Source organism: Bos indicus x Bos taurus, chromosome 13, assembly GCF_003369695.1.
Source record: "Bos indicus x Bos taurus breed Angus x Brahman F1 hybrid chromosome 13, Bos_hybrid_MaternalHap_v2.0, whole genome shotgun sequence".
NCBI classification, from domain to species: Eukaryota; Metazoa; Chordata; class Mammalia; order Artiodactyla; family Bovidae; genus Bos; species Bos indicus x Bos taurus.
In genome coordinates, this window is record NC_040088.1 from 50,447,081 (window position 1) to 50,465,429 (window position 18,349).

General features: G+C 40.3%; 1 protein-coding gene across 7 annotated transcripts in view; it reads right to left on the reverse strand.

The window, feature by feature from the left end:
- CACNB2 (calcium voltage-gated channel auxiliary subunit beta 2) overlaps positions 1–18,349 on the reverse strand; it is a 427,802-nt gene that overhangs the window by 111,973 nt on the left and 297,480 nt on the right. The window lies entirely within an intron of this gene.

The window sequence follows — 18,349 nt, forward strand, 5'->3', positions numbered from 1 at the left end:
AGTCAGAAATTCACAGATCAGTAAACCAACCCAGGAAGATTCACTATCTTCCTGTGAAACTTGAAAGGACCTTTCAGTTGTGTGCCCCTTCCTACAGGTTACTGGAAAATATGAAAACAAAACAGCATTGAAATCACTCATCATTGACAACTGTTTAAACCAGAACATCCTTTACAGCTATACAGCACATAAAGTATTTAGAGTATTGTATATCTGCCCAACCTCTGCTTCCACACTAGACTAAACACTATAGCTGAAATGAGAATTCCGAGAAGAATGTATGTGGTCATTGCCTCAAGTATCTGGGAGCAAAGGAAAACACTTCCCAGAATTAGGACCATATCCCACGGTTTGGGGGACTTCCCTGGTAACTCAGACCATAGAGACTCTGTCTGCAATGCAGGAGACCACGGTTCAATCCTTGGGTTGGGAAGACACCCTGGAGTAGGGCATGGCAACCCACGCCAGTATTTTGCCTGGGAAATCCCATGGACAGAGGAGTCCCGTGGGCAACAGTCCATGGGGTTGCAAAGGTCAGATACAACTGAGTGACTAACACTACTACTATGCCCATAGTTTTTAGGATTGTCCAGGTGGCGAATTGGTAAAGAATCTGCCTGCCAATGAACAAGACTCGCAAGAGACACCAGTCTGACCCCTGGGTGGGGAAGATCCCCTGGAGGAGGAAATGGCAACTCACTCCAGTATTCCTGCCTGTGGAAATCCCATGGACAGGGCAGCCTGGCGGGCTACCACCCATGGGCTAGCAAACGAGTTGGACATGACTGAGCACAGTGCCCCTCACCGCCCACCGTCCACTCATGGTTTTTAAGGCATCAGCCATTCTAACTGGAGGAAGACTAGGATTCTTAACAAAGGGTCTTCTTGTACTTTGTAAACTCATAGGGTACATGGATTTGTCTCAGGGGTCTGAGGGCCACTATCAATGTCCTCATTCATAAATGGGCTAAGCCTCTGTCATCCCTTTCTCATGGTGTAGTTGCAAGGGCCAAGCAAAGTAACACCCTGAGGATTTCAACACTGAGACACGGAATAAACATGAGCCGCTATTGCTGATGGTATGTAAGCTGACTGTTTCTCTGGAAAAGCCTCAAAGATTTCATCATATATTCAAAGGCATTCACAATCCAGAAAAGAGGAAGAAACTGTTTTTTAAAAATCCTTGATCTTCTGTACAACACAAGGAACCCTACTCAATATTCTGTGAAAACCTATATGAGAAAATAATCTAAAGAAGAAAGAATACATGTACACATATAACTGAATCACTTTGCTGTACATGAGAAACACAATGTTGTAAAGAGACTGACTATACTCCAATAAAATTAAAATATTAAGAAAACAATAAAAATCCTGAAAAAGTTTCCATATTGATGATGTTATAATAAACATTTTTTTTTTCAGCTAAGGAAATACCATATATATTTCAGGGAAATATAAGAAATTACTTCAAGACCTAAGATTATAAGGTACCCTGTTTTTCTAACTCCAATGGATAGTTTTTCTCAAAGAGTGACTGACCTTTATTAATATCAATCATTTTATTTTATTTAAAAAATTAAAGAAAAAAATCTTTTGGGTGAACACAGCTCAGCTTGGTGCTCTGTGATGACCTAGAGGTGTGGGAATGGGGGGTGAGGGGGAGGCTCAGGAGAAGGGATATATGTATACTTAGGACCAATTCACTTGGTTGTACATTAGAAACTAATACAATGTTGTAAAGCAGCTATACCCTCCCCATCCCCGCCTCCCCTCCCCCACACAGAAAAAGCTCCAGGCAGTTCATAAACCTTAGCATACGGTTCTGAGAAGCTGTGGAAGCTGGGCTCCAGGGGATCAACTTGTCTCTTTCATTTTCGAGTGAGGAGGTGAACAAGATTATACTGTATGTTCCCGTGGGGTTACTAGTTAAATGTCCTCTTAAATGAACTCCTGATAATCAGGGATCAAGGCTTAACCACTTTATATCCTCTAGCATCACCCATATTACAAGGGAGGTAACGGAATACTAGTGTGTCAAATGAATAATGCATTCACTTTGCATCTGGAGATTTCTATTTAAAGGATTTTTTTCTACTTCATTGTATATATCCATTAGAGGACTATCACACAAGTCAGACTACTTAAACTCACAGACTTAAGCTAGTAGTGTATGCCAATGATCTGCTATAATTCTGTATGGATGTGTGTGACATCAAGTTGCCTTGTAAATCAACTTGTCCCTTGACTTTCACATGCAAGGAACATAGGTTGACTCAAACATAAGGTTGCAGTGGATCTAACAAGTACTTGATTCAAAGATGACCACGGTTCCTCTAAGAAGATAAAAGGAAGAGTTAAAGTGTTTAAAATCCAGGGAATGGATCTGGAAAGGAGAAAGACTGGACCACTTGACTGATGACTGACTACTGACATTTTTGCTTCCCTCCTGCCAAACACACTTCCTGGTCCCATTTTGGGAGGGTAGGGTAAGCAGAGTACTAGTCTCAGTCTTCAAGAACTTTTTTTTTAAGCAACAAGTGTTAATCCTGCAAATATCAGTATAAAGAACTATTAGTAGGGAATCACTAGAACAAAAATAACTTTCACAGCTACTGGTATCTTCCATCTTTTTCAAGACAGATTTAGTTAAAATAAACTAACATTTTCTCAAGCCACTAAAGTTTCCTCAAAACCATCACTAAGGCAGTTTCCTAGTTTTTCTTTACAACACATTCTCATCTCTCTTGAGTCAATTATAACATCTAACGTCACATTTTTGGATGCTATAATTTTTAGACCATTCGTTCACCATTTTTTTATCTTAGCAGGAAACAACACTTATGAAATTTCTTTTCATACAGTTTCATTGTAATTTCAATCTTCTCTCCCTTGCCCCACTTAAAATGTTTCTTTAGCATTCTCCACCCAACCTGTTTCCTAGATATTTGATTGTGTGTGCTCCGTCACTTCAGTCGTGTCTGACTTTGTGTGACCCTAAGGTCTGTAGCCTGCCAGGTTCCTCTGTCCATGGGATTCTCCAGGCAAGTATACTGGAGTTCGTTGTCATGCCCTCCTCCAGGGGATCTTGTGGACCCAGGGATTGAACCTGTGTCTCTTATGCCTCCTGCATTGGCAGGCAGGTTCTTTACCACTAGCACCACCTGGGAAGCCCTTAGTTTTCCATTTCTCTAAAGGAAGACCCTAGTCAAAATTTTTTAGGTGCATTCCATTTGGATCTCCATTTAACCAAAAATATAGTATACAACATATCCTGAATGCTACTTCTTTGGTTAGATTCAAGACATTTTAGCTCAAAGTTTTTGTTTAAAGGATATTAAAAAGGTAAAAAAGCACCCCTTCCAAATCAGTGGCATAAATATGATGCTACTGCTGCTGCTACGTCGCTTTAGTCGTGTCCGACTCTGTGCGACCCCATAGACTGCAGCCCACCAGGCTCCCCCGTCTCTGGGATTCTCCAGGCAAGAACACTGGAGTGGGTTGCCATTTCCTTCTCCAATGCATGAAAGTGAAAAGTGAAAGTGAAGTCACTGAGTCTTGTCCGACTCTTAGGGACCCCATGGACTGCAGCCCACCAGGCTCCTGTGTCCAAGGGATTTTCCAGGCAAGAGTACTAGAGTGGGGTGCCATTGTCTTCTCTGATAAATACCATAAATTAAACTTAAAATGCAGGGGGAAAAAGATATTTTGCTTGTAAACTCTAATTGTACTTACCTAGATACAATAGCAAAGGAAAAAAAAATAGCAGAGGTGGTGTTTTTACTTTTAAACTTGTTTTAACAGTTGCCATGCTTTTTTTCTTGCTTTCGTTATTTAAGAAAACAAGTTTATCCCTTTAACTCCTCCAGAGCATGAAACAAAGAGGTAATGTTAGTGCATTCTTGGTTTATATCTTTCTAAGAAGGGCTCACCGATTAGGTGAAAGAACATAGGACAGACTCTTACAAAAGAGAAGCCTGGGGGCTTCCCTGGTGGCATCCCCCAGCTAGTGCTGGAGACATGGGTTTGACCCCTGCTCTGGGAAGATCCCACATGCAGTGGAGTAACTATGCCCGTGAGCCACAGTGACTGAGCCTGTGCTCTAGAGCCCGGGAGCTGCATCTACTGAGCCCATGAGCCGCAACTACTGAAGTCTGCGCCCTAAAGCCCTTGCTCCTCAACAAAGAGAATCCACTGCAATACGAAACCCATGCACTGCAACTAGAGTAGCTCTCGTTTGCCCCAAGTGGAGAAATGCCCGCACGGCAACGAAGACCCAGCACAGCCCAAAATAAATAAATAAAAATCATGTATAATAGGGAGAGAATCTTGGGTCCTTGTACTAATTCCACCACTGACAGCTCAGTGAGCTTGGGCAAGACTCTTCAATGTCTTGAAGAGACACTGCCTCAATTTCCTCATTCTTAAAACGGGGAACTCTGCCCTGCCCATTGAGTAGTTGCAAAGACCAAGCAAAGTAATTCTTTGGGATATTGGAGATTTCAACACTAACACAACATACAAACATAAGCTACTGTTGGCTGATGGAAAAGCTTAACAGCATCATTGAAAAAAAAAGTCCAAGACACACAAAAAATTCTTTACAGCATTATTCACAGTAGACAAGAGGAGAAAGCAGCCTACAACAGATCCCTCAGCATGTAAATGGATGAAGAAAATGTGGTCTGTTTACATAATGGAGTATTATTTGGTCTTAAAAAAGAAGGAAATTGTGTCACATGGTACAACATGGATAAGCCTTGAGGACATGATGCTGAGTAAAAGAAACCAGTCAGAAAAGGATAAATATTGTGGGTCTTCTCTGGTGGTCCAGTGGTTAAGAATCTACCTCCCAATGCAGGGGATGTGGGTTTGATCCCTGGTCAGGGAACTAAGATCCCACAGGCCACAGGGCTACTGAGATACAACGAAGCCAAATAAATAACATATATATATTTTTAAAAGGAGCAATACTGTATGATTTCATGTACACGAGATACCTCAGGTAGTCACAGTCAAGGAAAGAGAAAGCAGAATGATGGTTTCCAGGACTTCTCTGGTGATCTAGTGGCCAAGACTCCAAGCTCCCAATGCCGGGTTGGATAGCTGGTCAGGGAACTCAAGATCCTATGTGCTGCAATGAACACTGAAGACCCTGCAAGCCACAACTAAGACCTGGAGCAGCCAAATTAGATTAGAAAAAAAAGAAAGGTAGTTTGGTTGCCAGGGGCGGTAGGGAGGTAGAAAGAGGTGTTGGTCAACAGGTAGAGAGTTTCAGGTGTGTAAGACGTGACAGTTCTAGAGATACTACATGACGTGAATATGGCCAACATGGCTGAGCAGTACATACGCTTCAAAATGGTAAACAGAATTAAAAAGAAAAACACTTCAGGGCATTGATCATTCAAGGTAAATTGGAATTAGATGGTATTTAAGCAAAATTAAGCCAAATAACGGCCTTTGTCGAGATCTTCGACAGTCAATCTTGATAACCTTAGAAAAAGCACATCACTGGCTAGCAAAGGTCTATTCCTGAAGAGACATGCACTGCACCGTGGGGGCCCCAGTAAGCCCTATTTCTGGTCTCCAGCCCTTCTCCACCCCAGCCTTATTTCCATCCACCTGCTCCCCATCCCTGCAGGGTCTGGCTCACTGTTGCTGCTGTTATTTGCTCAGCTATGACTCTTTGCAACCCCAGGGACTATAGCCCACCAGGCTGCTCTGTCCATGGGATTTTCCAGGCCAGAATACTGAAGTGGGTTGCCATTTCCTTTTCCAGGGGATCTTCCTGACCCAGGATTGAACCTGTGTCTCCTGCTTGGCAGGTGCGATCTTTACCACGGAGCCACCTGGGAAGCTCTCACAGTGACATGCATGTTTGGCATCGTCATTAATCAGCCCATGAGTTTCTTGAGGGAGAAACCACATCGAACAGATCTCTGATATCCCTTCTTCTAGCTCCTAGCTCAAAAGCACAAAACCACCCATCAAATGTTTCCTAATTGAACAAATTCTGCTCTTTCACAGTTTGCAACATCTTTCACTTGGCTCTTGGTAGGGCAAAAGCTCAAGAGCAGAGAGACGTTGTCTATTTTAAGTGCTTAAAGGTCTTTGTGTTATTCCCCGTTCATATATGATAGAGAGAAAAAGAGAAGAATCATGTATTTATAGCTATGTTTATAAAGATATCACAAAGATGTTCAGTTACAGCTCTTGACAAAAAAGAACACTTGAGCAGCAAAGTTTATAATAATCCTTTCCCAATCCATTTATGGTTTTGAAACTGCCAGAAGTCTGTATTATGTTAACAGTCTTTATAAGGGTTCTTACACCAGAACGCAGTTTGAATGTGGGCAAACCTCAGATTCCTAGAACTTCCATTAATAAAAACCATAAATCCACTGGAAGAGAGTGTTGAATTCGAGTATCAGGTTCTCTTTTAAACATGTAACTCTTATCCATAAGAAACTTAAAACTCACTCCTGGGTAGACTGCCAAGATAAATATAACCATAAAGAAAGAAGGAACGGCGTGTAATTTTATTCCTAAAATACTCAAGTGTTACTCAGGAAAGAGCCCATGAGAAGAACAAGAGAGCATCATTTGTTAACTTGCTCTTGATAACAGAGGCAGGAGTCTGCAACCATGAGATGAAGAAGCTTGTCCTTACAGTGTCCTTACACAGCATGAACACGTGTTTAGTTGCTCAGTCATGTCTGACCTTTTGTGACCCCAAAGACTGTAGCCCGTCAGGCTCCTCTGCCCATGGGATTTTCCCGGCAAGAATACTGGAGAGGGTTGCTATTTCTTTTCCCAGGGGATCTTCCTGACCCAGGGATCAAACCTGCATATCCTGCACTGGCAGATGGATTCTTTACCACTGAGGCATCAGGGAAGCCCAAGCCACTCAGTTGTGTCCAATTCTTTGTGACCCATGGACTGAAACCTGCCAGGCTTCTCTGCCCATGGAATTCTCCAGGCAAGAATACTGGAGTGGGTAGCCATTCCCTTCTCCAGAGGATCTTCCTGACCCAGGGACTGAAGTCTGGTCTCCCACATTGCAGGCAGATTCTTTACCATCTGAGCCACCAGGGAAGCCCCTTTAAGAAACATAGAGCCTCTGCCTTTACTTTCAAGAGGCTTACAGTCTAGTGCTGGGGACAGGACACCACCTCAGTCCTGGGGATGGACAGGGGCACAATTGGACCTCATCAATGAGCTGTGAAGATCATGTGATAGTGCAAATGTTACACAGGACAGCAGCCAGTACAGATGTGTTACCCAGGACCCACTACCAAGCCAGGAACAACTCGAATATGGTAGCGACCGAGTAACAGAGCAGGGCCCTACAGGGCTTTCCAGGACAGATTCTCCACCCCATGCCCTCCGCCTGCCTCTTGTCTGTAGAAAAACTTGAGACTAATGAGAGACATGAGAAAATGTAGATACAAAGGGAAATGGTCAAAAAGACAAAATAATAAATAGTTTCATCATTAAACAAAGACAAGGACCTTTATTGTCAGGAGCTATGGATAATATTCTGAGCCATGTCCTTTGAGCTGTTTGGCAGAGAATGAAACGCCCACCAGGCGGAAGAAGTTAACTACATGATGACCAGACTACAGCCCTGATATGAAATACTCCGTCTTGCATAATTCTGAGAACTGACCTCAAGGAAATGGGAACAGAACCACTCTGGAACTGAAGATTAACTTTACTTAGAACAATCAAGATGACACTGATCAGACCACTATATGACCAATTTCAAGATGACTGTCAGAGCTGACTCTGCGGTTCTGCATGTAGCTCCCTTCCTCTGCTTATGCACAGCCCTGAAACTCTCCTTTATCCTGATCAGCAAGGAAGAGTTGGTTTTTTAAGATGTGAGTCCACTTTCTTCTCAGGATTGCCAGCTTCCTCAGTAAAGCTATCTTTCCTTTAACCCAACACTTGTCTCTTAGTGGATTCTTGAGTGATAAGCAGCCAAATCTGAGTTTGGTAACATCCATATACAATGGCATATGGTGACCTTGCACAACTGAAAGGGGAATGAAATGAGGAGTTGCATCACTTCTAATACAGATACCCCATTAGACACTGACATTGAAGGCAGGAGGAGGAGCTGCCTGTGCCCATCCCAGTCCCCTGCCTGGGAACTCTGCACTGGACAGGCACCAGCTCATGCAGTTATCACTGAAACCAAGAGCATCACATATAACTTATCAAAAGGTCAAGCAGTCTATGCAGAGATGGAATCCAAACCCAGGTTTCCTTGAGTTGAGTAATTGTGAGAGACCACATGACCCACAGCAACTAAAATATCTCCTATCTGACCCTTTATAGAAAAAAACCCTGGTGACGCCTGAACTAAGTCTGTGGGTTTGGGAGGATGACATGAACACCAACAGAAATTTTTAGAAATGCAGAAAAGAAAAGGTTTGAAAGAAAAAATTGGGTAGCTTAATTTTAAATAGCTGAATTGATAGAGATCCCAAAAAAGGGAGATGTGAGATACTAACACTAGGGAGAGAGGTCAGGGGCAGAGGTACAGAATTAAAGAATGAAAGTGATGATGAACCAGTGTGAAGGATGAGATGGTAAAAGGAAAGACAGAAGTGATGTAAAGCTTGTTACAGAGGTGAAATTCTATATTGAAAGAAGAAATTACACAGAAGTCCCAATATGTCAAAAAAACAATTAATAACAGAGCTGCTTCAGCTGAATCCAGGAGGAATGCACCAGAGCACACACTACTAGGTAGCCCTCTGCCTCTGCTGTGGCTCCTCAGGAATTCACTGGTTTGAAAACCAAAGTCATGCCTCCAAAGATAAAAGCCAGTAGGTCAATGGAATTCTACTCAGCTATTAAAAAAATGAAGTAATGCCATTTGCAGCAACAAAGATGAAACTAGAGATAATCATACTAAGTGAAGTAAGTTAGAAAGAGAATGACAAATACTATACGATATCACTTATATGTGGAATCTAAACTACAACACAAATGAACCTATTTATGAAACAGAAACAAAATCAGGGCCATAGGGAATAAACTGGTGGTTGCCAAGGTGGGGGTGGGAGAGGATAGGAGTGAGAGTTTGGAGTTAGCATATGCAAACTATTACATATAGACTGGATAAACAATAAAGTTCTACTGTATAGCATAGTGAACTATATTCAATATACTGTGCTAAACCATAATGGAAAAGAATATGAAAAAGAATATGTGTATATATATAGCTATATAATATATATCTATGTATATCTGAGTCACTTTACTGTACAGAGGAACTTAACATTGTAAGTCAATTACACTTCAAATAAAAAATGAATTTTTAAAAAGTCAGAAGGTCAAGGTTGTTGCATTTGGTGGAACAAACTTCCAGACTTCAGTGGAGGGAAACAGTGAAAGAGACTGAAAAGGAAGAGAGGTAATAGAAATAGGCTTGTGTTGTAACCAGGACCTATCATTTCAAATAGACTTAGTAGAGATGAAAAAAAAAAAAAAAAAAAAAGGCAAGGCTTACAAAGAAGTCCAGGGACCAGTTAATAAGAGGTCAGTGAACATCGCTAGAGAGCATCAATAAAGAGAGACAGAAATTGGTTTCAAGGAAGTGGGGAAGAAATGACAGAAGAGGAAGTGAGAGCTAATGCTGGTATAATTCAGGTTGGCACTAACAGGAAGGGAGAGATGCGGATGGGAGGAAGTCAGGGTTGTCAAAAGGTAGGGAGACATTTGTTCTTCCAGAGGGAAGGGAGAAAAAAAGAAGAGTGCGGCAGACAGTTTGCTGAAATTGGCTTTAACAATTACCCACCAGAATCCATGGCCCTGGGCATTCCCTCCCACACCCACTACAGGCTGAGAGTTTGAGCCAGAGGGTATTAGCACACAGGAAACAAGAAGAGACTCGAATATTGCCCTCTGGGAGCTGTTCTCTCTTTCTGTGCTTGTAACCCTGAGAACACTGGGAGGAGGAGCCAGCCAGCCTGCTGGCGATGGGAGATCACCCAGAGGAGGAGGAGCAGCCCAACCTGACAGCTGCCAACCTACAGACACAGGCAAGAGGCCATCCCAGATCAGCCGGTCACCAGCTCACCTGTCAGCAGGCCAGTAATGCACAGAAGATCATTGTGACCTAAGCCACTGAATGGAGAGTAGTTTGTCCTGATGTAAAAGACAGTAAAGAAATTGATACTGTCTGTGTTACATGATCGTAACTGCTCTGTTCAGTCACTCAGTCGTGTCCGACTCTTCGCGACCCCATGGACTGCAGCATGCCAGGCTTCCCTGTCCATCACCAATTCCTGAAGCCTGCTCATACTCATGTCCATTGAGTCAGTGGTGCCATCCAATCACCTCATCCTCTGTTGTCCCCTTCTCCTCCTGCCTTCAACCTTACCCAGCATCAGGGATTTACTTGTATCTAGATAACTGCTCTAGAGGATTTAAAAATGCTCTAGGATGAAGAGCTTTCCTTTTTCCTTTTCTAGCTTTCAAATTGTTTACAATGAACAGTAATCACTCAGTAAGTGCCATTATTACTGCGTTATTACTGTTATTGTCAACTAACATTTGAGATGAGTGGAATTACAGCACCAACGTATATGATCGTACCTACCTACTCATATTTAGGAGCTACACAGAAGCCTATCAGGTCCATGGGGCTTTCACACACTTTTTCTTTCTTACAGCCTAACCTAATTTATATTTGAACAACAAACTAACTCACAATGTTGGAAATTAGACATATTTTGCCAATTTTCTAGCACAATTTGGAAGGTAATTGCTATGAGTAAAAGAGGGCTGACGGTTTTTCAACGCAAAAATTAAGAGACAGTACTAAAGTGAGCAGTGGGAAAATAATCTAGTCTAAAATATTTTCCAAAGAATGTCTCCCATACTTTATGTTTTTGATGATGAGACCTCTCTGCTGGATTTTATTTTGTACCAATTAAATGCGTTTTTTCCCCCTATGTGGAGCCATCTACTCTAATACCTGCCACATGTTCTTTGAATTCTGTCCAATAGTGGGTTTGCCCCTATTGAACACACTTCTGTGTCCAATATCTTATAGGTTTAAGAAACTATGTGATTAGGCATACACACATCTCTCCTACCTCCCACATGCTTTTCTCACTAAGATACATTTTTAGAAACATGTCTAATGTTTTTTAAAATAAAAATTCATCTTCGGGTTGAAGGTGAATGAACACATTCCTGTTGATTCATTCTTCTGAAAAGGCCAGGTAGGAGATATTTCCAACTGGATAGGATTCTCCCACTGTCTAAGGCATTTACAAACTAAGGTAATATGAAAAACATTTTTCTTCTGCTATAGTATGCTTATTGATAAATACTAAGATTAAAAACCTGGTGAATTGAACAAATGCTTCCTCCTGAAACTATTTTTTTTTCCTGTGTGTGAAAAAAGTCTAAACCCATAGCTTTAGGACAGCCAATGAGATGGAAGTAGACAAAACCTTAGAATATAGAAAACAAGAGGCAGTGGCAACTAGCAAAGTAGAAAGAGGGAGAATTAAAGTAAAGAGACCAGGGACTCCTCTGGGCACACTGACCAGATGAAGAGAAACTCCCTCCCACCACTACCCTATAAAAAACTAGCAGTCAAGAAGCTTTACCATCAGTCTGAAAGCTTCCACTCAGCTTTATGTCTTGCTCTTAACTATGAATGTGCTTTGCGTACTCAGTTGCTCAGTCGTGTTTGACTCTTTACGACCCCATGGACTGCAGCCTATGACCCCATGGACTGCAGGCTCCTCTGCCCATGGAATTTTCCAGGCGAGAATACTGGAGCAGATTACCATTTCCTCCTCCAAGGATCTTCTCAACCCAGGGATCACACCTGCATCTCTTGTGTCTCCTGCATTGGCAGGCAGGATTCTTTACCGCTGTGCCACCTGGGAAACCCTTAACTATGAATGGAAATCCAAAATCAAACTTTTGAAGAAAATCTCCAGATACATAAATAAAATCCAATTAAAAGTTTAAAAAAACACATTACATAAAACCTAAAAGAAATCTTAAGAGATATAAGAGAAAATATTATAGCCATGGAATAAGGAGGACAAGAAGCTATAAAAGGGGAAATGACAGGAAAGCTGTTGGGAATTAGAAATTTTCAACAACAAAAAATTCAGTAAGTATGTTAAAGGTGGAGAAAAACTCAGAACAAAAAGACAAAAAGGATAGTAAGAAAAAAAATGAGTAGGGAAGAAAACCCAAACCAGACATCTGACAAATGAGAGAACCAGAAAAAGGAAAGCAGAGAAAGAAATGATCAAAAACAAATAAATAAACAAATAACACACTTTTCAGAAGTGAAGAGACTGGCCCTTCACAATGAATATTCATATGAAATGCTGCTCACCAGAAATAACAAGCTTCACATCAAGGCCAAATTTCAAACAGCTCTCAAAGTATAAGAGAAAATCATGTAGAAATCACACTCAGAGACAGAATGGCACTGGCAATCACAACAGCCGTGCTGGATGCCAGAGGAAAACAAAACAATGTCTTGAAAATTCTGGGGGAAAATGCTTTTCATATATGAATATTATACCCAGCCAAAGCAGTAATTAAATAGGAGACTACAAAAAGACATCTTCAAGTTGGCAAGATCTCAGAAAACTAATCCTTCCTCTAGAAGGTTCCATGTTTTCTTTCCTAATGTTGGCCATTCTTCACATTGCTTATCAAGTTTTCCTTCTTGTCCACTCCCCAGTTTCTACTTTACAACCTAAACTGCATCTATCCATATTGGAAGGTATAGTTTAAAGCCATCACCACCCCCAAGAAGAATTTTCTGTTCCTGCCAGCTGGGGGCAGTCTGTCTGGAGACCAAAATACTTCTACTCTGCTTCTGACTAGCGTGGTTTAAGGCCACAACTTTTCTCCCTGAACAAATATTAGAAGCCTTCTGCAGAGATATTTTGCTTATCTGTCTGTTTTTTCCTTATGGTTCTGGCCTTTCAATGCCTCCTCTACCCATCAACTGTAACTAATACAGTTCAATACAATAGATATTTACTGGTAAGAGAACAATTGACTTAAAATTTCACATTAATTCATTTATCTAAGCATGCCACACCAAACCTATTTCATTTCTGCCTCAGTGCCTTCCACATCCAGATTTCTCAACTCAGAATTCTGCACAGAGGAAAGATCATTTTGAGGGAAGTGAAAAGGAAAAGGAAAAAAAAAAACTTTCAATAAAAAAATGATGATTTTAGAACCCAGCAATGTCCATGCAAAATTTTTACATGAATGTTCATAATGGCATTATTCAGTTCAGTTCAGTCACTCAGTCATGTCCGACTCTTAGCGACCCCATGGACTGCAGAATGCCAGGCCTCCCTGTCCATCACCAACTCCCAGTTTAATTAAAATCATGTCCATTGAGTCAGTGATGCTATCCAACCATCTCATCCTATGTCGTCCCCTTCTCTTCCCACCTTCAATCTTTCCCAGCATCAGGGTCTTTTCCAATGAGTCAGTTCTTCACATCAGGTGGCCAAAGTATTGGAGCTTCAGCTTGAACATTAGTCCTTCCAATGAACACTCAGGACTGATCTCCTTTAGGATGGGCTGGTTGGATCTCCTTGCAGTCCAAGCGACTCTCAAGAGTCTTTTCCAACACCACAGTTCAAAAGCATCAATTCTTCGGCGCTCAGCTTTTTTTATAGTCCAACTCTCACATCCATACATGACTACTGGAAAAACCATAGCCTTGACTAGACGGACCTTTGTTGACAAAGTAATGTCGCTGCTTTTTAATATGCTGTCTAGGTTGGTCATAACTAATCTCATGGCTGCAGTCACCATCTGCAGTGATTTTGGAGCCCCCCAAAATAAAGTCAGCCACTGTTTCCACTGTTTCCCCATCTATTTCCCATGAAGTGATAGGACTGGATGCCATGATCTTTGTTTTCTGAATGTTGAGCTTAAGCCAACTTTTTCACTCTCCTCTTTCACTTTCCTCAAGAATCTCTTTAGTTCCTCTTCATTTTCTGCCATAAGGATGGTGTCATCTGCGTATCTGAAGTTATTGATATTTCTCCCAGCACTCTTGATTTCAGCTTGTGCTTCATCCAGCCCAGCGTTTCTCATGATGTACTCTGCATATAAGTTAAATAAGCAGGGTAATAATATACAGCCTTGACATACTCCTTTTCCTATTTGGAACCAGTCTGTTGTTCCATGTCCAGTTCTAACTGTTGCTTCCTGACCTGAATACAGATTTCTCAAGAGGCAGGTCAGGTGGTCTGGTATTCCCATCTCTTTCAGAATTTTCCACAGTTGATTGTGATCCACACAGTCAAAAGCTTTGGCATAGTCAATAAAGCAGAAATAGATGTTTTTCTGGAACTCTCTTGCTTTTTCAATGATTCAGCAGATGTTGGCAATTTGATCTCTGGTTCTTCTGTCTTTTCTAAAACCAGCTTGAACATCTGGAAGTTCACGGTTCACATATTGCTGAAGCCTGGCTTGGAGAATTTTGAGCATTACTCTACTAGTGTGTGAGATGAGTACAATTGTGTGATAGTTTGAGCATTTTTTGGCATTGCCTTTCTTTGGGATTGGAATGAAAACTGACCTTTTCCAGTTCTTGCTTAAAGATGGAAACAACCCAAATGTCCACCAACTGATAAACGAGTAAATAAAATGTGATAAATGCATACAATGGAATATTACTTGTCAAGGAAAAGGAATGGAGTGCTGATACATGCGAAAACAGGAATAAATGCTGAAAATGTTACTTAAATGAAAGTAGCCAATCACGACAGATCTCCTATTGCATGATTTCATTTATATGCAGTAACCAGAACCAACAAATCTATAGAGACAGGAAACTGAATAGTGGTTGCCTAGGGCTGAGGTGGGTGGGAAGAACAGCACGTGACTGCTAATTTACAACATGAGATTTCTTAGGGGGACAATGAAAATGTTCTAAAGTTGACTACAGTAATGGTTGCAACACTAAATATTCTAAAATCCATGGAATTGTACATTTTATTTTTTATTTACTATTTTAAAGATTTTTTTTTGGTGTGGACCATTTTTAAAGTCTCTACTGACTTGGCTACAATATTGCTTCTGTTTTATATTTTGGTTTTTTGGCCACAAGGCATGTGGGGTCTTAGCTTTTTGCCAGAGATCGAACCTGTACCCTCTGCTCTGAAAGGTGAAGTCAATCACTGGACCACCAGTGAAGTCTCCAAAACGTTACACTTTAAATGAGTGAATTATATCTCAGTAAAGCTGTTCTACTAAGAAGATCAATGTGGGAATAAATTAAGCTCCTATATTATTTGCCTTTAAGGCAATATCAAAGAGCACCAGATTTAATAGGGCAGGCTCTTCAAAGTACAGAGAACCTGAACAAGATCGAAATGTGCATGTGGGATCAGAAAACATCAAGTTAAAGAACAAGGTCATGTGAATTATTTGCCTCAAAATAAATATTGAATCTGTTCACTGTAGAGTTTACTAGTTTAAGAGAAGCTGTAACAAAGAAGTAGTGAAAAGTACTGGGGTTTATGCAAAGCACAGAGGGCCAGGTTTTATAATCCTATGTAGGTCAGTTAATTTCAAAAGCTATTTTCTCTAGTTTCATTCCTTGTCAATCACCTTATTTCATAGGCGTATTCTTAAGGAAATTAATGGATAATATATTTCATATTTACAGAGTGCCAGGGTCTGAAAACACCACTGAGGTTTATTTCAGGCACTTGCATAGGATTTTTGTTTTTAGTTCATTTGTCTTTATTATGATTCCATGATTGTTTCTGGTTGAAAGATCAGTGTTTTTGATACTGCACACACTTATGGCAAGTGATCTGCAGGGTAGGTGAGTTAAAAGCACCAAGATACAAAGGCTTTCTACTTGAAGGATGTTATGATAGGCACAAAATAAATGTAAAAAACATTTGCGTCTTTCAAAATGCTTAGAAAAAGTGCTTAAAACTATCTTAAAAGTAAACAATGATTTCATGTATTTTTGAACTTTAAGGTTTCATTTTGAAATAGATCCCGCAAAGTCATGATGATATATTGGAAGAGGAAAATAGATTAAAAACAGCCCAATGAATAACCCATGTGTGATCCTTTTTTTTTGTATACCTTCTTCAAAAAGATCAGATGTAAGAAATCAGACCTACCAAACCATGATTTTAACCAGAAGTACACTTAAATCCTACTCTTTGTTTCTTCCTTCAGAACATATTCAAATCCTCATTCACTTGAGTGTAACTCATATATTTGAATCCAGAGGTTTAAGATAATTGGCCTAATTTTAAAGAATAAAAATGAATGTAAGTTGTTTTCATTAAACATAGGATATAGCCCTTCAATTATTTTGCTTTTGTTTTAAATTCTTTTCATTTTCTTTCATCTTCTACTTCTCTTGTAACTATAAATGTTTTAGTCTGTATGACAAGTAACACAAATCTGGCTTGATTAAAGAAAACATTATGATCCATACTGGGTTGAAAGATACTAAAAAGTTCTGCCATATAACACAGGGAGCCCAACCCGTCTCTGTGATGACCTAAAGAGGTGGGATGGGGGCAGTGGGTGGGAGACTCAAGAGGGTGGGAATATACTTATGGCTGATTCGAGTTGTTTTATGGCAGAAACAAACACAACATTGTAAAGCAATTATTTTCCAATTAAGACAAAAAAAAAAAGTTCTATGCAGCTGTGTCACTGAACTCAGGATTTAAACAGCAGTGAGAGACAAAAATGCACCAACAAATAACTAAAGACTTTGTGGTTGATGAAAAGCAAACCTACAAGACACTGGATTGTATGATGATGGGATATGAGCCGGAGAAACTGTTTAATTTTAGCATGTGAAAAATCACACGAATAAACAAGTGCAAATAGAACACTCTTATTTCTGGAATACAAACTGTTATTTAGTTTTTTTTCCTTGACTTTATTTTTTTTTTCCTTTGGAACCCTGGTGCAAAATATAGAATGCAGAATTAAGATTCTAAATTGCATCATATATTAGCTACAAGACAAATTTGGGGCAATTAACTTCATTGGTTGTACATTCATTAATTTCAACTTGGTAATTTTTCTATTGCAGTAGAACATTTACCAAGAAACCTACCCTTTTAATAATTTTTAAGTGAAGAGCAGAACTGTTGCCTGTACTATATTCTAGACACAATGGTGTACAAGAGATCTCTAGGACTTATTCATCTTACATAACTGAAACTTTCTATCTGCGGAATCTCCCCATTTCCTCCTCCTCCAGTCCCTGGAAACCATCATTCTGCCCTCTGCTTCTAGGAGTTTGACTACTTTATTATTCTTTTATTAAAATTTTTTTTTAAATTGGAGGATAGTTGCTTTACAATGTGTTGGTTTCTTCTGTACAACAACGGGAATCAGACAGAACTATACACACACACACACACACACACACACACACACACATATCCCCTCCCTTCTGAGCCTTCCTCCTTGACTACTTTAATATCTCCTATCAGTGGAATCATAAAGCGTCTGTCCTTCTGTGATCAGCTGATTTCACTTAGCATATGTCCACCACTCTCACCCATATTGTCACATCATAATGTTTTAAATGGTTAACTTCAGCAGAGCAGATTTGTTTGTGGCAACGGGGCCACACCTTGCTTTATCAGTTTTCTGCTTCTGCCCTTTATGAGTCCTTTTGCAGTCAAGACTGTCACACCTGGAGATGACTTCCCTGCCCGCTGAGGTGAGAACACTGTTTTGATGTCCAGAAGTACTTTTGTTTTTTTTTTAAGTCAAGGTCTCCTGGCAGCTCCTCTGCAAACTACTATGGCAGCTGGGCTAGAGGTCATGAATATTACATAAGGGCAGTCCATGTATTCAAACCAGCATCTCCAAGCCATGATTCCCATAGCAACACACAGAGATTTTACTCATCTTGGAGACGAAGCAGCCAGCAGAAGTATTCTAATGTTACCCTGGACTTTTTTTTTTTTTTTTTTAGCAAGATCAACACTTACTCTTTTTTCAAAGCAGTGATTTTTTTCAAAAGAAAACCAATGACCTCGTTAAAATAGGTTCATTTAAAAATTACCAAGTATCACACACACCAAGGCCCTTTGAACTTGAACAACAGCAGTCTATGCTTTAGAAATAGCTGCTATTTGAACCACTGCAGGGGAGAAAGAATCCAAATCATGGCAATGTGTGAAATGAAACAGTCTCAGCTAAATTCTGTACTTCTATGTTTCATATTTGGTTTCCAGTCCCCCTTCCACTTAATTATTACAGGATAGAGAAGAAAGAGCTCCAAAGGGAGGGACATCTTTAATTAATAAAATCCTTT